Source organism: Tenrec ecaudatus, chromosome 16, assembly GCF_050624435.1.
Source record: "Tenrec ecaudatus isolate mTenEca1 chromosome 16, mTenEca1.hap1, whole genome shotgun sequence".
Lineage (NCBI taxonomy): Eukaryota > Metazoa > Chordata > Mammalia > Afrosoricida > Tenrecidae > Tenrec > Tenrec ecaudatus.
In genome coordinates, this window is record NC_134545.1 from 52,099,563 (window position 1) to 52,120,965 (window position 21,403).

At 45.5% G+C, this 21,403-nt stretch overlaps 2 pseudogenes; both read left to right on the top strand.

Moving 5' to 3' along the window:
• LOC142428599 (ubiquitin-associated domain-containing protein 1-like) overlaps positions 1-103 on the top strand; it is a 7,464-nt pseudogene extending 7,361 nt beyond the window's left edge.
• Positions 104-20,735: 20,632 nt separating this feature from the next.
• Positions 20,736-21,106, top strand: LOC142429418 (phospholipid phosphatase 5 pseudogene; annotated as a pseudogene).
• Positions 21,107-21,403: the final 297 nt, after the last annotated feature.

Here is a 21,403-nt window from a genome sequence, read left to right on the forward strand (position 1 = left end):
ATGCTGGAGAACCCCCTCAACACCACGCAGTGGATAAATAACCCCGAGACAGGCTGTGCTGCTGCAGATTCCAAGCATCTTCCAGTCCCTGAACCGCTCGTAGCCCGCCAGGGGCTCCAGCTGGCCAGCAGGGCGCCCAGGCTAGCTTCAGGGCGCCGGTGCCCTCCGCCTCACCCAACGGGGCTTCTGCACCTGCTTTTAATCCTGCTCCATAGCTGCCTGTGATGGAGTGGACACATTGCCTGGGCGCCTGGCCCTGTTGACAGGGGGCTGCTGTCCACTGGGAAGTGGGAGGGAGCTTTGGGAGGCACCCACGTCCTCACTGTAGGGTCTAGTCATTGTGTTTGAAAGAAGGCATGTTTCAGTGAAGTGTACTTTCAGTGGATACGCTCCTGGGGTGTTGGGGTGAGATGCTGGTTAGCAGCGGGTTTACTGCATTAAACATCCTTTTCCTAAAAAAAAAAAATATTAAAGTATTACAAATGCTTGGAAAGGAAAGGGGTCCATTTTAAAAAATAATTTTATTGGGGGCTCATACAACTCATCACAATCCATACATACATCAATTGTGTCAAGCACATTTTTACATTTGTTGCCCTCATCATTCTGAAAATATTTGCTCTCGACTTAAGCCCTTGTTAATCAGCTCCTTATTTACCCACCTCCATCCCCATAACCCCTTCCTCATATACTCTTGATAATTTAAAAATTATTGTTATTTTGTCATCTCCTACACTGCCTGACGTTTCCTTTCACCCACTTTTCTGTTGTCCGTCCCCCAGACAGTTTATATGTAGATTCTTATAATCAGTTCCCTCTTTCTACCCTACCTTCCCTCCACCCTCCAGTTTCGTCACTCTCACCACTGGTCCTGAAGCGATCATCTGCCCTGGATTCCCTGTGTTTCCGGTTCCTATCTGTACCAGTGTACGTCCTCTGGTCTAGCCAGATTTGTAAGGTAGAATTGGGATCATGATAGTGGGGGGGAAGAATTAGAGGAAAGTTGTAGGTTTCATCATTGCTACACTGCAAGCTGACTGTCTCATCGCCCTGCGACCCTCCCATAAGGGGTTGTCCTGTTACCTACACATGGCTCCACTCTGCATTCCCCCTCATTTACAATGACTCTCCACTCTGTACTCCCATTCGTTTACAATGGGCCTCCACTATGCACTCCCCCCCCCATTGACATATGATTTTTTGTTCTTTGATACCTGATAATTGATCCCGTTGACACCTTGTGGCCACACAGGCCAGTGTGGTTCTTCCGTGGGCTTTGTTGCTTCTGAGCTAGATGGCTGCTTGTTTACCTGAAAGTCCTTTAGACCCCAAATGCTTTTGATAGCCGAGTACCATCAGCTTTCTTCACCACATTTGCTTATGCACCCATTTGTCTTCAGCGATTGTGTTGGGAAGGTGTGCATCGTGGAATTCCAATTTAATGGAACAAAGTGATCTTGCATTGAGTAAGTACTTGAGTGGGGGTGCAATGTCCATCTGCTGCCTTAGTACTAAACCTGCAAATATATGCATGTAGATCTATTTCCCCATCATCCTATATAAATATATTTACATATCTACATGCCTGTATTTAGACCTCTATAAATGCCCTTTGCCTCCTAGTTCTTTCCTCTATTTTCTTTTACTTTCCTCCTGTCCCACTATCATGCTCAGCCTTCATTTGGGTTTCAGTAATTTCTCCCTTACATTGCCCTGGCTGAATTCCTATCAGGCCTTTCACACCCTCCTTGCCACTAATTTTGGATCACTTGTTCTCTTGTCCCTGAGTTGGTCAAACCACCTCCTTTCCCCCACCTGCCCTTCTTCCATGTCCCCCCAGAACCATGGGTCCTGTTATTTTCTCATTCAGTCTGTTCATCCAACCTGCACAGATAATAATATGCACACACAAAAAAAGTCATAGCAAGACAAAGTGACAAAAGAGAACACAATGACGATAACAAGGAAAACCAATGACCAAGAAAAAATAATTAAAATTTAAATTTTAAAAACCCTGTAATTAGATCAAAGTCTGGTTTTTTGGGCGGGGGAGGTGTTTAGAGGGGAATTCAATAATTCATAAACTATTTTATTTTGTGACATTGATCGCAATCCGTGTAATATAACAACACTCTTCCTGCTTCCTCCCTCTGTCTAAAGTATTCCAGTCAGCCTTGCTTCGTTGCCAGACCTGCATTCTGAGCTTTATTCCTGGGCAAAGGCTGCCCTGTGCATCTCACAGGGTGGATCGTTCTGAATAGGCTTTTCTCTCCAGTCAGCCTGTCTGTTGTTTGGCTGAAAGTGGAGCCATTGGGAGGAGTTCAGTTCTAGGTCTGAAGAGTGCGCTGCAAAGGCTCGCCGTCTCAGGAGGCTTAGCAATCTCTGTCAGACCAGTAAGCCTGCTCTTTTTATGATTTTGAGTTTTGTTCTGTGTTTTTCTCCCACTCTGTTCAGGACTCTCCATTGTGATCCCCTATCGCAGACAGGCACCATCTACTTCTGGTCTCAGGGTGGGAGTCTGAGGTTCCCGGAGTCCATTGAAGTCTTGGGACTAATTTTCCCACCTGTCTTTGTCTTTACTTTTCTTGGTTTCGGATGAGAAGAGACCAATAGTTGCATTGAAATGGCCACACGCAAGCCTTTAAGATCCAGTTGATACTCACCAAAGTAGGAGGCAAAACATTGTCTTTGTGGACTGTGTTATGGTTTGTTTGTTTTTTTAATTTTTTTCGGGGGTGGGGGGTCTCATACAACTCTTATCACAATCCGTACATACATCAATTGTATAAAGCACATTTGAACAATCGTTGCCCTCATTCTCAAAACATTTGCTCTCCACTTAAGCCCCTTGCATCATTTTCGGCCCCTACTCCCTGCTCCCTCACAAGGTCTGTTTTTAGACCTCTAGGCATGTCCTCCAGTCAAGTCTTATGGGGTACTATGCTCTGACCCCAAAGTCTATCTTTTGCACTCCCTCAGGAGCTCCCAGCTCTGCTCCCCCGTTGCTCTGCCGAATGCCCCTTGTGTTTGCCTCGGTGTGGTGGGGTCAGATGGGCCAATTCTGACACTGAGTTTCCAGTGTTGTCCCCCATAGGGCCATGAGTCAGTGAGGGACGTTGTGTCTCATAGTGGGTTCAGCCATATGGTCCACTTGGTGCATTGGCTGTTTGGAGTGGGGATATCGTCCTCCAGGCTTGGCGGGCCAGGATGTACTCCACTCTCTCTTCCTCCCCATTCAGTTTCTCCCATGTGCTCTGATAAGACATGTCCCTCTCCCTGAGATGCAGCTTCAGTGCTGTACTGTAAAGTAAATTCTTCTGGGGGGAGGGGCAGTTGTCCACATAGCTGGGATTGGAACTGAGTCCTCAGGTCCTTCCACTGGCTCCTCTCTCCATGTCGTCACATTGCATTTGCATCCCGCAACACTGAATTTAAGTCTGGACACTCTTTCCCTGTGGAGATATAAACAATACCCTCCCCTTAGGTGGGTTAGTGCCATATTCACTCTTGGTTTCTTATAGTAGTGCTTTATAATTTTCCTCATAAAAATCTTTCTTTTATTTAATCAGGTAAATCCCTAGATATTTCTACTTGTGCCTGGCTATTATAAAGGGTACTACCTTTTTAATTGTCTATTCTGTGATCTTGTCTGATGTGTATAACAGACCGATAGACTTATGATTTTTTTGATCTGGTATCCTGCTACTCTTCCATATTCCTCTATTGCTTCCAACACTCCACTTGTGGAGTTTAGGGAAATTTCAATGTATAGAATCATATCATCTGCAAATACTAATAAGTTTGTCTCTTCCTCAAATGAATACCATTGATGTCTTTTCTTTGTCTTATGTTATTAGCTGGGACCTCCAGTACAATGTTAAAAAGGAGTGGAGAAAGGGAGCATCTTTGTCTGGTCCCCTTTTACAGCGGATTTGTTTTAGTCTTTTCTCCATTAACTAACATGTAGGCTTTTGGCTTTTCTTATATAGTTTGTATAATGTTGAGGAGTTTTCCTTCTATTCCTATCTTCTTGAGTGTCTTTATCAAGAATGTGTGTTGGATGTTGTCAAATGGTTTTTCCGCATCTATTAATATTATCATGTGGTTCTTATCATTTTTCCTGACAATATGGCAAATAATACTGATGGTCTTTCATATGTTGAACCATCCGTACATCCCTGGTATGAATCTCACTTGGTCAGGGTGAATTATTTTCATATGCTTTTGTATTCTATTGGCTAGTATTTTGTTAAGGATTTTTGCATCAATGTTCATGAGGGATATTGGTCTATAGTTCTCAATTCTTGTGAGATCTTTGCCCGCTTTAGGTATCAGAGTTATACTAGCTTCATAGAACGAGTTTGGGGGTAACTATTAGGGCCATCAATGAGGGAATTGGGACCAACTTGAGAATTTTGGCACAGGGAATAGCTGTGCTATCAGAAATAGGGAAGGACACAAACACAGAGGAGGCACAAATTGACAAATAGGATATACTGAAGATAAAACACTTGTGCACATCGAAAGAATTCACCAAGAGAGTAATAAGAGTACACAGACTGGGAAAACATCTTTAGCAATGACATGTCAGACAAAGGCCTTATTACTAAAATCTACAATCCTCTGCTAGCTTCCAAAAAGAAAAAAATTAATTCCCCACTTGAGAGGTGGGCAACGGAGTTGAACAGATGTTTCACAGGGGCAGAAATCCGAATGGCCAACAAACATATGAGAAAATGTTCCCAATATTTAGCCATAAGAGAAATGCAAATTAAAGCAACAATGAGGTACCACCTAACACCCTCAAAGGTAGCTCAATTCAAAAAATCAGAAAGCAACAAGTGTTGGAGGGGATGTAGAGAGACAGGAACTCATCCACTGCTAGTGGACTTGTAAGTATGTACGACCACTATGGAAATCGATCTGGCGATATCTAAAACAGATGAAAATAGAGTTACCATATGACCCAGCAATCCCCCTACTAGGCATATACCCAGAAGAGGCAAGAAACAAACCAGGGCCAGACATCTGTGCTCCAATGTTCATTGCGGCACAGTTCACAATTGCAAGGAGTTGGAAGCAACCCAAATTTCCATCAAATGACAACTGGATTAAAAAACTGGTATATATATATACAATGGAGTACTACACATTGCAAAAAAGCAGTGATGAACGTGTGAAGCACATAGCGGCATGGGAAGAACTGGAGGTAATCATGCTAAGCAAAGTAAGTCAGGCACAAAAGGACAAGTACAACATGAGCCTGCTGAGGTAAGCATTAAAAAAAATGCAAAAGGGGCATAGGGGAAAAGCGACTGTATACAAACATTCTTGGGGTGAGAAGCGTGTAGTATGGCAGGGACCAGACCAAATCCAGGGATGCACATGGTAGACAACTGGGGAGGAGGTGGGGAAAGGGGAAAAAAAACAGGATGAAAATAAGGAAGAAATGAGTAGCAGGGCCATGGGGCACTAACCTACCCAAGGGGAGGATATTGTTTATATCTCCACAGGGAGAGAGGGACCAGACTTCAACCCAGTGCCACAAGGTGTGAATGCAACATTCCAGTGTGGAGTAGGGAACCAGTGGAGAGGTCTGTGAAGGGGGGGTGGGGGTGGCCCCAGTACCAAATCCTAAGTGGATGCTTACCCCTCTCCCCAGAAGAATTTATTTCAAAGGACGGCACTGAATCTGCAGCTCCGGGAGAGGGACATATCTGGTTAGAGCACACGGGAGCAGATGAAGGGGAAGTAGGAGAGAATGGAGAACATCCTGGCCCACCAGACCCTGAAGATGAAGACCCCAATTAGAGCAGCCAGTCCACACAGAGGACCACATGGCCAGTCCCACTATGAGACATGACCCATGGCCCTGCAGGGGACAGCACCTGAGACACAGTGTAGGATTTACACCTGACCTGATCCCACCACACCAAGGCAAAGCACTGGGGGAGAGAGGCGGAACAGCAAGGGAATGGAGCGGCAAGGTCCACAGGTGGGTTGCACAGGGTTCTCTAGAGCGACAAACCAGATTGCTAGTAATTATATATAAATATATTTATAAAGATAGATATATAAAATACAAGAAATGAACTGTCAAATTATATACAGATAGATAATACAAGAAATTAGCAGGTAAATTATAAAGCAGTGAGACACTAGCAGTCCTTTAAGGCTTGAGAGCCACCAGTTGCCAGTTCCCTTCTGTAGAGAGAGCTGGGCTATATATATATCCAGGCAGCAAACAGCAAGGCAGGTCCCCAACTGTCATCAACTGTTGATCCCCAGTTCCAGAGATGAACACTCCAATGGTGTGGGCTTAAAGGGACCTCAACTTACAGTGACACAGTCCACAGGCTAGGCATCCCACAGGTAGTGTACCCCTTTAAACTGAGGTGCAGAACAAGCAAGGCGGGGCTCACCGAGCCACCCATCCATCTGCCCTCAGTTAATCCTACTTTTGTTTATCGGCCAGGCTGGCACAATAAACTATCACAGCAGGGAATGCTGAAAGTGGACTTTGGGATCAGGGTGTGGTGCCCCAACTGACTGGACTGCAAAACACTCCTAAAGGCCAACAAACGATCCTTGAACTAACTACAAGCTTTTCTTCTTGATTTGTTTTGTTCTTTGTCCGTGGTTTGTTGTTGTTTTGTTGTATATTGTTGCTTGGTTTTGCTCTGTCTTGTTTTTGTGCATGTTATTATTGCCGCAGGTCTGTCTGAATAAGATAGGCTGGATCAACAAGCTGGAGGAAAAACAACGGGACTGACAGTCCTTGGGGAAATGGGATAGGGGGTGGTGGGGGGTAAGGAAGTGGTTTTAAACATACACAAGGACAAGGGAATAACAAGTTATCCAAATTGGTGGAGAGGTGGGTGTGGCAGGCCTGGTAGTGCATGATCAAGGGTAATGTAACGAAGTGGTATTGTTGAAACCCAGGTGGGGACGGAGCATGATAGTGGCATAGGAGGAAAGTCAAGGGAAACAGAGGAAAGAGCTGGGAGGCAAAGGGCATTTATAGAGGTCTAGACCAATACTTGTACAAATGCATGCATATATATATATGAGGATGGGGAAATAGATCTATGTACCTATATTTATAGGTTTAATATTAAGTGGCAGAAAGACATTGGGCCTCCACTCAAGTACTCCCTCAATGCAGGAATACTTTCTTCTATTTAATTGGCATTCAATTATGCTCACCCTCCCAACACAACTGCTGAAGACAAAGCGGGTGAATAAGCAAATGTGGTGAAGAAAGCTGATAGTGCCTGGCTATCAAAAGATATAGCATCTGGGGTCTTAAAGGCTTGAAGATAAATGAGCGGCCATCTTGCTCAGAAGCAACAAAGCCCACATGGAAGAAGCACACCAGCCTGTGTGATCACGTGGTTCCAAAGGGATCAGTTATCGGGCATCAAAGAACAAAAAATCATATCATTGGCTGCACACCTCCATGATACGATCGCTGAGGACAAACAGGTGCATAAGCAAATGTGGCGAAGAAAGCTGATGGTGCCCAGCTATCAAAAGAGATAGTGTCTGGGGTCTTAAAGGCTTGAAGGTAAACAAGCGGCCATCTAGTTCAGAAGCAACAAAGCCCACATGGAAGAAGCACACCAGTTTGTGCGATCATCAGGTGTCGAAGGGATAAGGTATAAGGCATCATCAGAACAAAGATGTCTTACCATAGTGAATGAAGAGTGGAGTGCAGAGCGGAGACCCAAAGCCCATTTGTGGGCCACTGGATATCTATCCCCTTGCAGAAGGGTCTAGGGGAGGAGATGAGTCAGTCAGGGTGCGATGTAGCACCGATGAAGAATACAGCTTTCCTCTAGTTCCTAAATGCTTCCTCTCCACCACCACCCCCTCTCATGATCTGAATTCTACCTTGCAAGTCTGGATGGAGTAGAGGATGTACACTAGTGCAGATAGGAGCTGGAGGCACAGGGAATCCAGGGTGGATGATACCTTCAGGACCAGGGGTGTGAGTGGCAATACTGGGAGGGTAGAGGGAGAGTGAGTTGGAAAGAGGGAACCGATTACAAGGATCTACATGTGACCTTCTCCCTGGAGAATAGACAAAAGAAAAGGGGGAGAAGGGAGATGTCGGACAGGGCAAGATATGACAAAAACAATAATTTATAAATTATCAAGGACTCATGAGGGAGGGGGATACAGGGAGGGAGGAGAAAAAAAGAGGACTTGATGCCAAGGGCTTAAGTGGAGAGCAGACGATTTGAAAACAATGAGGGCAATGAATGTACAGATGTGCTTTACACAATTGATGTATGTATGGATTGTGATAAGAGTTGTATGAGCCACTAATAAAACACTAAAAAAATGATGTAGAATTTATACCAAGTACACAAGGATGGTTCAACATTAGAAAAGTAATCAATGTAATCCATTACATAAAAAAACAACAAAAGACCCACATTGTATCCATCATTGTAGAAAAGTCATTTAAGAATATCTAATAATCACTCAACAAAATAGGCACAAAAGGGAAATTTCACAATACAATAAAGGCCACATATGAATAGTCAATGATCAACATCTCGCTCAATGGGAAAATACTTAGAGCATTTCCCCCATAAGCGGGAACCAGAAAAGGATTCCCCTAGTACTACTCTTACTCAACAGAGTCCTGGAAGCCTTAGGCAGAGCCGTTAGACAACAAAAGGAATCAAAGGAACCCAAATGAGCAAAGAAGCAGAATTCTCACTATTGGTAGATGACATGGTTTTATATGTAGAAAACTCCAAAGACTGAACAACAACGATTCTTGGAAACAATGGAAAGATTTGGAAATCCGGCAGGATAACAAGCAAAAATTATCAGTCAGATTTCTTTTTACTAATGAAGAGAACTCAGAAAAAGGCATCAAGAAAATAATAATACGGTAGTTACATAATCTCCTGTCAACTTGAGGGTATTAAGAGTGAGGGAGTGGATTCTAGCCTGTCAATCAGGTCACAGCCTGGTGATGCTTCCTTGCAGATGTGACCTTCTCATGAGAATTCCAGGAACTTCTGTCTGGATTCTGCCATCAGAAGCAGTGAGTCTCCCTCTCTCTCTGCTTTCACCCTCCTGTTGACAAGTCGTGGGGAGAACTGGAGGAACCTCGTAGAGAGCTGTGCCAGGGCTGAGGTGCTTTAACTGCCATTGATCCACCCACTGGCCTGTGATCTTCCTGCACAGGGAATCATTGCAAATGCTGCGTGAGTCTGAAGAGGAATCTATGGACTATTATCGGAGTCGGGGCCTAGTATCAGGCATGGTCTTGATTGGGTGGGGATGCTTTCTTAATAAACAATTACTCTTCCATATAAAACTTTATCTTGCACATATATGAATATCTCTGGATTTCTTTCTCTAGTCAACCCAGACTAACAAAAATATCATTTGCAATCATCACACAAAATACTAAATACTTTCAGACTAGACCAAAGCATGTATACAGGTATAGATAAGAGATCAGAGCTCACAGCATACAGAATCCAGAAACAGGAATGGAAATAGTGATACCAGAAAGGTAGGGGGATGTGGGGAAGAGGGAGGGAAGAAAGAGGAGCCAATCACAATGATTAACCCATAACCACATACTCCCCTGAAGAAGAAAGAACAACAGAAAACATAGGGGAAGGGAGACAACAATTGATGTGAGATATGAAATAAAAATAATCTATACTCTATCAAGAGGTCATGAGGGTGTGTGGGAGGGGACTGAAAAAAGAGCAGCTGATACCAGGGACTCATTAGAAAGTAAATGTCTATAAAAAAAGAAGGCAACATATGTACAAATATGCCAGATACAATTGATGTATGGATTGTAATAAGAGTTGTGAGAAGAGGAAGATGGCCAACCTGGACACCTGCATACTCTAAGAGCTCCTCCAAACAAAGCGGATTTGGTGTCCAGGTAGCTGAATGGTAGGAGTCTGGTGAGTGAAATATCCCCCTGGGCCAGCACCCCAGTCCCACCCCACGCATTTGTCCTGAGTAGGGGTCTAGGTGAAACAGGACCAGACTTGTGGGACATCTCTGGTCACTAAGCTGCCACCATCTCACTGGCGACTAGCCTAAGCTCCATCCCCAAACCAGACCCCAGCCCAGAGTCGCTTGCCTGCCCTCCCTAGACCAGCGCAGTAGGTCACGTGCTCCCCTACACCAGCGGTCCACTCGCGGATCCCCACTAAGAGAGAAGCTTCCCTTTCCCGTGGTTCCCCTGTCCCCTCAAGGCAGCGATCTGCCCTTGGGTCTGCGTCCCTCCCTCCATTCATCCAAGCTCCAGCTAGCAGACCCGCAAGTTGTCTGGCGACCCGCACGGGGGACCATCCACCCACACCGCTGTCTGGGACCTCTCCACCGGCCCTCCATGTGCCGGCCGCCCACCCCCGTCCACCCCCGGCAGCCTAGCGACAGCTCCGCTCCCGGCCAGGACCCTGCGCTGAGCACTTCCCGCCGGCGGGAGCCATAGCCCAACCCACGCCTGTCCCCGACCCTGCGGTTCCACGGAGCACCCTGGCCGGTGCTGCTGAGTCTGCCCGTGGAGGGCCCCTCCCGGCGCCAGGCACGAGAGTGGGTGACTTCCCCAGGGTGCTGCGGGGACGCCAGCGGCCACGGGTCTGAGCTCTGAGCCTGGGCAGAGGACGGGCACCATTGCCCCCTGCATTTTCACGCCAAGCCGCTGCTGTTGGCGCCATTGCCCCCTGCAGTTTCGCGCCAAGCCGCAGGTGTCCACGCAGCTCTGAGCTCTGAGCCTGGGCGTAGGACTGGCACCATTGTCCCCTGCGGTTTTGCGCCAAGCCGCCGCTGTCCACGCAGCTCTGAGCTCTGTGCCTGGGCGGAGGACTGGCGCCATTGCCCTCTGCAGTTTCACACTGCTGTCCACGCGGCTGTCCGAGGGGCCTTCCTGTGCCCGCTCACAGCCCGGGCAGATAAAACATTCCGCCTGCCGCAGAGCCTGGGACTCGGCTTTGCAGTCCCTGCGGAGCCGTCGGTGCGCTCCAGTCGACTCTCACCACCTAAGGGCCCTGTGGGGTCCCCAGTGCCAGCCCCTAAGCCTGCCGCAGCCCTCCCCAGCCACCCCAGGAGATGGACATGGCGGCCTGTGCCTCCACACAGTACCCTTAGCTGCCCTAGCACTTCCCAGCTAGAGCACGAGGACCGCCAGTGGGGAGTGGCCAGACCTGGGAGGGCTTGTTGAGCTGAAGAGCATTCCCACCAACACATAGATCAGCACCATATCTTGGGACAACACGAACTCACCCACCTCTGCACTCTATTAGGCATCACCAGGGCTTAGAGGGAAAGCGGGAAATTTTCAGATATACACATCTATACACCCTCCATCTAGCATAGGTTTTTCTTTGTTTTTTTTGTGTGTTTTTTTGTTTTTTCTTTCTTCTTCCCTTTCTTTTACTTTCTGTGCTGTATTCTCTCTCTCCTTCCTTCCTACTTTTTCATTGATGCTAGTACTTCTCTTCTGCCCCTTTTCTATAGATTCTCCTTCTCTCTCTTTTTTCTTCTCCTTCTACCTCTACTAGTATCACAGTTTGTCCCTCTTCTATTGTAGATTCTCCTCCCTCTCTCTCCAATTTTTCTTCCTCTGCCCATGTTAAAAACTATTTTTAAATTGTTAACCTTTTAAATCCTTTTTATTACTAACCCCCCTTTCCCCATAAAGGGGGCTGCTAAGGATACCCTGTCAGACCTAGTCAAAGCAGCCAGAGGGCACTCACTGAGGCTCCAACCCCCACTCCAGCTGCTGAAACATCTTGGCACTGCGGGCCACCAACCCGACAGGGAACTCGGTCTACACAGCAGTCTGACCCACCCTTACAGGAGGTCATAGGAAATCGCCTGAAAGAATCCTTAACAATAACATAGATAAGGTTACTCTGGTCTCCCAGAAGCATGGGGCTTGTGAAAGGATCAAGGAAAAATCAACAGACCACATCACTCCCAACCAAAAAATCAGAGAAATGAGGCACTTTAACAGACCTAACGTCACTCATAGAAGAAACAGATATAGATCAGCCACAAAAGGAAATCTTCAGAACTCTGCTTGCAGTAATACAGGAGCTAAGAGAAGCAACCCAGAATAAGGATGCAATGATAGAGGGGATGAAATGCACAATAGAGGGGATGAAGTCCACAATAGAGGGGATGAATACTATCCACCAAAGAGAACTGCAGAAACTAACAGAGGAGGTAGCAGAGGCCACACAAAAGGTCACAGAACCTACATCTAGGCTTGAGGAGGCTGAGAACTGTATCAGTGAACTCGAGGACACTCAAACCGAATGAAGCAAGCGAGAAAAACAATCAGATAAGAAAATTAAAGAAACAGAAGACAGCCTGAGATCAATGACTGATGCTATGAAGAGGAATAATATTTGAATAATCGGTCTACCGGAACACAACATAACACACAAATAGACAGCCAAGATAACAAAAGAATTTCTGGAAGAAATTTTTCCCAACCTAACAAAGGAGAATCTGACTCTCATACAGGAAGCAGAGAGGACTCCGGCCAAGCTAAACACCAAGAAGAACACGCCAAGACATATAATAGTAAAAATATCCAACTTAGAGAAAAAAGAGAAAATTTTACGAGCAGCAAGAGAAAGGAAGACAGTCACATACAAAGGAGCACAGGTAAGAATATGCTCAGACTTATCAGCAGAAACCATGAAGAGGAGGAGAGAATTGAGCAACATCTTCCAAAAACTGAAAGATAAAAATGCCTCCCCCAGAATCCTATACCCTGCCAAGTTATCCATTAAGATAGAGGATAAGATAAGGGTCTTCCAGGACAAGGAAGAACTCAAAAAAAAATATGCTGCAAGTCACCCGACCCTGTGGAACATACTGGCTGACTCACTATGGCCAGAAGATCAAGCTCCAACTAGAACCATCAGGAGACCACCATATAGCCCATCTCCATCTAGAAGCCAACATGCCAGCAACAAGTACCAGGACAACAGGGTCTCAAATGTTAAAGAGGACATTACAGAGACCCTCCACTCAAACGCAGCACACTGATATGAAGGGAGATAGGTAAAGACCCGAAACACAAAACAGGATATTGCAACTATGAAGCCAGAGATAGTAATAATTACTCTGAATACCAATGGGCTCAATTCGTACATTAAAAGAAAGAGGCTGGAGGACTGGATTAGAAAACATAACCCATCAATCTGCTGCCTGCAAGAGACACATCTTAAGCGAGCAGACAAGCATATGCTAAGAATAAAGGGCTGGCAGAAAGTTTGCCAAGCAAATGGTAACGCCAAGAAGGCAGGAGTGGCTATCTTAATCTCCGACAAAATGGACTTCAAGACCCAAAACATAAAAAGAGACAAAGAGGGACACTACATAATGCTCAAAGGCTCAGTAAACCAGGAAGCACTTAGCATACTGAATATTTACGCACCTAATAATGGCGCGGCAAATTTCATCAAACTATTAAAGAATGACTGAAGAAATCACGGAAACAACAATAATAGTGGGGGACTTCAACACTCCACTATCAGAGAAAGACAGGTCACAGGGAAAGAAGCTCAGCAAAGAGGCCAGAGACTAAACAATGTAATTAGGCAACAGGGCCTGATAGACATCTATAGAGCCTTTCATCCAAAAGCAAAAGGTTTCACATTCTTCTCCAATCCACATGGATCTTTTTTCAAGAATAGATCACATGCTGGGACACAAGGCCAGCCTGAGTAAATTCAAACACATAGATATTATCCAGACGTCTTTCTCAGGCCACCATGCCATAAAGCTGGAGATTAATAAGAGGGCACCCAGAAAAGCAAGGGCAACCAGTTGGAGAATAAACAACGATCTCCTGCGACATGAATGGGTTCAGGTCCAGATCAGAGAGGATATTAGGAAGTTTCTAGAAAGTAACGAGAACGAACATACAACATATAAAACTTATGGGACACTGCAAAGGCAGTTATCAGAGGTAGCTTGATATCATTGAATGTATATATGAAAAAAGAAGAAAGGCGCATGACAGAAACGTTAGCACAAAACCTTCAACAACTAGAACAGTCAACAGAACAACCCCTCCAATAGCAAGAGAAAAGAAATAATAAAAATCAGGGTGGAGTTAAACCAGTGGGAAGACAAAAGAACAATGCAAAGGATTAAGGCAACTAGAAGCTGGTTTTATGAACGGATTAATAAAATTGACACTCCTCTGGTAAAGCTTACCAAAGATAGAAAGGAGCAAACATCAATAGCTGGATGAGGGATGAATCGGGGGCAATAACAACAGACCCCAATGAGATAAAAAGGATAATCACAAAGTACTATGAAGGTTTGTATTCTAATGAATTCAGAAACCTGGAAGACATGGATAAATATTTAGAAAAACAATCTCTCCCTAGACTATCTGAGACAGAGATCAAGAACCTCAACAAACCCATAGCGAAGGAAGAAAAAGAGAGTGTCATCAAAAACCTACCAAGGAAATAGGCCCTAGGGCCAGATGGCTACACAGCAGAATTTTACCAAACATTCAGGGAAGAGCTGACACAGATCCTCCACAAAGTATTCCATAACATAGAAATGAACGGCAAGATCCCAAACTCATTTTACAAAGCCAGCATTACTTTGATACACAAACGGGGCAAAGACCCCACAGGTGTCGAGAATTATAGACCAATATCTCTAATGAACATAGATGCAAAAATCCTTAACAAAATATTGGCCAATAGAATACAAAGATATATAAAACATATCCACCACGACCAGGTAGGATTCATCGCAGGGATGCAGGGATGGTTTAACATCCGAAAATCCATCAATATCTTACACCACATCGATTAGAAAAAGGATAAAAACCATATGATAATATCCATAGACGCAGAAAAAGCATTTGACAACATCCAGCACCCATTCCTAATCAAAACACTCATGAAGATAGGATTGGAAGGTAAGTTCCTCAAGCTCATACAAGCTATCTATGAAAGACCAACAGCCAACATCATAGTCAATGGAGAAAAGACAAGAACAATCCCACTGAAAAAGGGTACAAGACAAGGATGCTCCCTGTGCCCTCTTCTATTCAATATCGTTTTGGAGGTTCTGGCTAACAACATAAGACAGCGGAAGGACATCAAAGGGATCCAATTGGGAGAGGAGGAGGTGAAACTATCGCTATTTGCAGATGACATGATCCTATACATTGAAGACCCCCAAAACTCCACAGTTGGAGTACTTACAGCAATAGAGGAATGCTGAAGAGTAGCAGGATCCAAGATCAATAAACAGAAGTCGGTAGGGTTTCTATACACATTGGACAGGGCCATGGAAGAGGCGATTAAGAGGGAAGTACCCTTCACGGTAGCCAAGAACAAACTGAAATACCTAGGAATATATTTAATAAAAAACACTAAACATCTTTATAAGCATAATTATAAGACCCTATTACAGGAAACCAAAAGTGACCTCCACAAATGGATGACCCTCCCTGCTCATGGTTAGGTAGGTTGAATATAGTAAAGATGACAGTTCTTCGTAAAGTACTCTACAAGTTCAATGCTATACCAATCCAATTACCATCAACCTTCTTCAAAGAATTGGAAAAACTGACCACCAACTTCATATGGAGAGGGAAGAAACCCAGAATTAGCAGAGAACTCCTCAAGAAGAAGGACACAATTGGAGGACTCACCCTACCTGATTTTAATGCCTACTACACAGCTGCAGTGGTCAAAACAGCATGGTACTGGCACAACGATAGACACTCAGACCAGTGGAAAAGAATAGACAGCCCAGGAGTAAAATCATCAGCATATAGACAACTGATCTTCGACAAGGGTCCCAAAAACATCAACTGGGAAGCAGATGCCCTCTTTAATAAATGGTACTGGAAACAATGGATATCCACATGTAGAAAGATGAAATAAGACGTTTACCTCACCCCATGCACAAGAATGCACTCAAGGTGGATCACAGATCTAGAAGTCAAACCCAAACCATCAGGACCCTTAAGGAGGGAATTGGGACTAATCTCAGAGCACTGGCCCAGGGAGCACATACGCTCACTGCAACAGGGAAGGGTACACACACAGGTGAACTGGAAATCGACAAATAGGATCTAATAAGAATAAAACACCTGTGCACCTCGAAAGACTTCGCCAAGAGGGTGACAAGGCAACCCACAGACTGGGAGAAAATTTTTAGTAACGGCACATCAGACAAAGGGCTCATTACTAAAATCTACAACACCATCGTGACCTGCAAAAAGAGGAAAACAGTTAACCTCCTAAGGAAGTGGGTAAAAGAATTGAGAAGAACTTTCACTAGAGAGGAGATCCACATGGCCAATAAGCATATGAGAAAGTGCTCGAAGTCCCTTGCCATAAGAGAAATGCAAATCAAAACAACCATGAGATACCACCTAACACCCCTGAGGCTAGCCCAGATCAGTAAATCAGAGAGCAACAAGTGTTGGAGGGGCTGTGGTGAAGTAGGAACCCTCCTCCACTGCTGGTGGTCATGTAGATTTGTACAGCCACTGTGGAAAGCAATCTGGCGATACTTAAGAAAATGGAAATTGATCTACCTTATGACCCAGCCATCCCTCTACTGGGCATATACCCGGTTGAAGCAGCAAATAAAACACGACCAGTCATATGTGCTCCAATGTTTATTGCGGCACAATTCAGAATTGCAAAGACTTGGAAACAGCCTAAGCTTCCATCGATAGACAAGTGGATTAGCAAACTTTGGCACATACACACAATGGAGTACTATGCAGCACTGAAAAGCACCGATGAGCACATGAAACATGTTATTTCTTGGGAAGAGCTGGAAGGAATTATGTTAAGCGAGGTAAGCCAGACCCAAAGGGACAGGTACAACATGAGTCCCCTGAGGTAAGTACAATCAGCATGTCAGAAATAGAAGAATAAACACCCATCCCACAATAAACGGGGGAACCACAGATAGTTGGAGGGAGGGCAGGCCACACCTAGGGAGATACATGAGAGCCCAGCATAAAGGAGTAGTGAGGCAGGGAGAGGGAGAACCGGTAGGGGGAGAATCCGAGTGGATGGTATGGGGGGGCGGGGGAACAGGGTACTAACCCACCCGAGGGAGAGTATCGGTTGTGTCCCCACAGATCTGGAACATGCATACGGACCCCACCACGACACACCAAACAAGGAGTGCAACGCAAAGTACAGAGGTCTACACAAAGAGGCTGGACGACACGCTGGCCCAAACCAGAATTAGGCCGACCCCCACACTCGAAGGGAATACCACAGAAAAAAAAATAGATCGTCTGGAGTGGGAAAGGAACTGACCCACCACACCACATCCAGAAGGAAGCTGAAGCAAAAGAAGTAGAAAGGACGTAGTGGAGTACACCTGGGTCCACCAAGACCAAGGTCGATAGACCAGCTAGAAGGGCCCATCATACAGAGAGAACCATTCAGCTGGCCACACTATGAGATGCGACATCCTGCACCAACACATGGCCCTACACGGGACAGCACCTGAGACACAGTGGGGGATGTGCGACTGAGTTGACCCCACCACACTGAGGCAAACACTGGGGGCGTGCAATGGAGCAGTGGAGGAAGCAGAGCAAAGGGATCCCGAGGGAGTATAAAGGATGGACTTCCGGGCCAGGACGTGGCACCTCACAAGCTACATCTAGAAAACACTCCTAAAGGCCAACGAACTGACCTTGAACTACTAGCAATTTTTCTTTTAATATTTGCTATCTTTTTCTTTTGTCTGTTGTTTTTTTAATTTGTTTTGTCTTTTACCTTGTAAATTTTGTATGTTAGTGGCTTTTCTGCTTATCAGCGTGTCGATGTTGCTTCTGTCAAAGCCATGTTCTTATGTGCCACTTGGGCGCTATCAAAGTCATCTGCATTAGTATGCACATATTACTATATCAGCAGGTCCACGTAGACAAGATAGGCTGGACAAATAATGAGAGAAGAAAACAACAGGACCAACGGTCCTGGAGGGACATGAGAGCGTGGGAGGTAGGGGAAGGGAGGAGGTGTCACCCAACACAGGGACAAGGGAACAGCGAGTGGTTCAAAACCAGAGGTGGGAGGGGAGGGGAGGACTGGTAGGGAGTGACCAAGAGCAAGGTAACTGAGAGGAATTACTGAAACCAGAATGAAGGCTAAACATGGTAATGGGACGGGAGGAAAGCGAAAGGAAATAGAGGAAAGGAGTAGGAGGCAAAGTGCATACAGAGAAGCCTAAATACAGACATGTACATATGTAAATATATTTATGATTATGGGGGAAATAGACTTATGTGCATATATTTATAGGTTCAGTAGTAGGGTAGCAGATGGACATTGGGCCTCCTCGTGCATAATCCCCCAATACAATAGCACCTCGCCCTGCTAAACAGTCATTGCAGGATACCCACCTTCCTGACATGATCACTGAAGACAGACGTGTGTGTAAGCAAACGTGGTGAAGAAAGCTTATGGTGCCCGGCTATCAAAAAGATATAGCGTCTGGGGTCTTAAAGGCTTGAAGGCAAATAAGCGGCCATCTAGCTCAGAAACAACAAAGCCCACAGAGAAGAAGCACACGGCCTAAGCGAATACAAGGTTTTGAATGGACCATGTAGCAGACACCAAGGAACAAAAACAATCATTGTGTGATCACCTTCCTCACATAATCGCTGAAAACGAAAGTGTGCATAAGCAAGTGTGGTGAAGAAGGCTGGTGGTGCCTGGCTACTGAGAGATATAGCGTCTGGGGACTTAAAGGCTTGAAAGCAAACAAGCGATCATCTAACCCAGAGCAACCAAGGCCACACAGAAGCAGCACACCAACATAGGTGATCGTGAAGGGCAGAGGAGACCAGGTCTCCAACGACAAAGGTGGAGTGGTGGTGAGAATCACATCACCGTGAAAGAGGGGGAGTACATGATGGGGACCCAATGCCCATCTGTAGACAGCTGGACATCCCTTCCAGAGGGGTAGTGGGGAGGAGATGAGTCACTCAGGGTTCAGTGTAGCAACAATGAAACTAAAAACCTTCCTCTAGTTCCTGAACGCTTCCTCCCCTCTCAATTATCATGACCCCAATTCTACCTTGCGGACCTGGTTATACCAGAGGATGTACGGCGGTGCAGTAGGGATCTGGAAACACAGGGAATCTAGGACAGACGAACCCCTCAACACCAGCGGTGGGAGTGGCGACACCAGGAGGGAAGGGGGTGTAGAAAGGGAGAACCGATCTCAGAGATCTATGTGTAACCTCCTCTCTGGGAGATGAGCAATGGGGAAGCAGGTGAGGGGAGACGCTGGGGAGTGTAAGATAAGATATAATAATTATTTATAAACTATCAAGGGACCAGGGGCGGAGCGGGGAGGGAGGGGAAGGAGGGAAAAAAGGGAAACCGAGCTGATTCCAGGAACCCAAGTGGAAGGTGAATTATGAGAATGACGAGTGCAACGAATGTATAAAGGTGCTTTGCTCAATTGATGTATGTACAGACTGTGATAAGAGCTTTATGAGCCCCAATAAAAAGATTTAAAAAAAAGAGTTGTAAGAGCCCTAATAAAATGATCTTTTAATAATTTTTGTGTGTTATTGTTTGAAGTGAACTTGTTTGTTGCAAGACTCCAAGTCCATTTCAGTTTCACTTTCCTCCTTTTTTCTTTAAGCCCCTCAGACCACTGTTTAGGTTTGAGGGCTAAGGAAGCTGGAGGGATCTTTTAATAATTTTTAAAAAACATTTGCATAAAAACGATTTCAACCACTACAGCAAGAAAATAAACAAGGGAGCCCTGGTGGCATAGTGGTTACGAGTTGGATTGCTAACTTCAAGAAAATAAACAAACAAAAGTAAATAAATAAACGTGAAATACTTAGGAATAAATCTAACAAGAGAAACAAATGATCTGTACAAAGAAAACTGCAGAACACTATTACAAGAAACCAAGAGCCCCACACAAATGGAAGCATATACCATACTCCTGGATAGGAAAGCTTAATATGAAAATGTCAATACTACTCAAAGCAATCTATAAATGCAAGGCAATTCAAATCCCAATGCCACCCTCATTCTTTAAAGAGAAACTAATCATTAACTTCATCAAGAGGTGGAAGAGACCCAGGATACACAAGGAACTCCCTAAGATTAAGAAAGTAGGACGCCTCACACTACCAGATCTCAAAACTACTACAAGACCACAGTAGTCAAAAATAACCTGTTACTGACTGAGGTAGTTAGTTTATTGTGCCAACCTGACCAATAAACACATGTGGGGTTAATGGAAGGCTGGAGGAATAAATGGCTCCATGTGCCTCGCCTTTTGAGTTTTCGGGTCTCTTGCTTTCTGACAGTCAGACCAAGGTGCAGCTGCCTTGGTCAGTTCCCTGCTTTAGCTGGCAAGGCTCACTTCCTGCAAGACATCCCTGAGGAGAAGCCACATGGACCTACACTGATGCTGCCCTGGGTGCTGGAGCGCCCATGTGGAGACCACCACCAGCTCTGAGATGCTTACACATTCACTGACTCGGCTTTCCTCCTGCACTTGGCATCATTGCGTCTGTTTTGTGAGATGGAAGAGGACTTTGTGGATTGGTGTTGGACATTCATATGTCCAGCATATGGTGATGATTAATGTGTTAATGTTAGCCTTGTGGGCTTGGGCAGCACTAGGTTGGGATGTTTTCTTGATGCACATTTAACTTTTATGTAAAACTCTCTCTTAAGATGGGGAAGGCGGCAGCGGCGGCTTTAGGGGCTGAAGTGGGCGTGCGGGTCGCGCTGTTTGCGGCCTTCCTGTGGACCGAGCTGCTCGCACTCTTCCACAGGCTGATCCAGCCCGAGGAGATGTGGCTCTACCGGAACCCGTATGTGGAGGCCCAGTATTTCCCCGCCAAGCCCATGTTTGCCATCGCGTTTCTTTCTCCTCTGTCCTTGATCCTCCTGGCCAAGTGTCTCAAAAAGGCAGACACAACCGACAGCAAACAGGCCTGCCTGGCTGCCAGCCTTGCCCTGGCTCTGAATGGTGTCTTTACCAGCACAATAAAACTAATAGTGGGGAGGCCATGCCCAGATTTCTTCTACCGATGTTTCCCTGACAGACAGGCCCATCCCAACCAGATGTGCACAGGGGACAGGGACGTGGTCAACGAGGGCCATAAGGGCTTCCCTAGTGGACATTCCTCCTGTAAGGTCAGCATGGCTGCCCCCTTCTGCCCTCCGTTCGGGACCCTTGAGTGTTAACCTGGGACGTGTATGAGGATGGAAATGTGACTCCTCCTTACCTTGATCTAGAGATGGCTCATCTCCCTGTAATGAGCTGGAAGGTTTTATAAGCCTTGGCCTCAATTAACAAATATTCAAGGGCACAGCAGGCAGTTCACCTTCCTGAGACC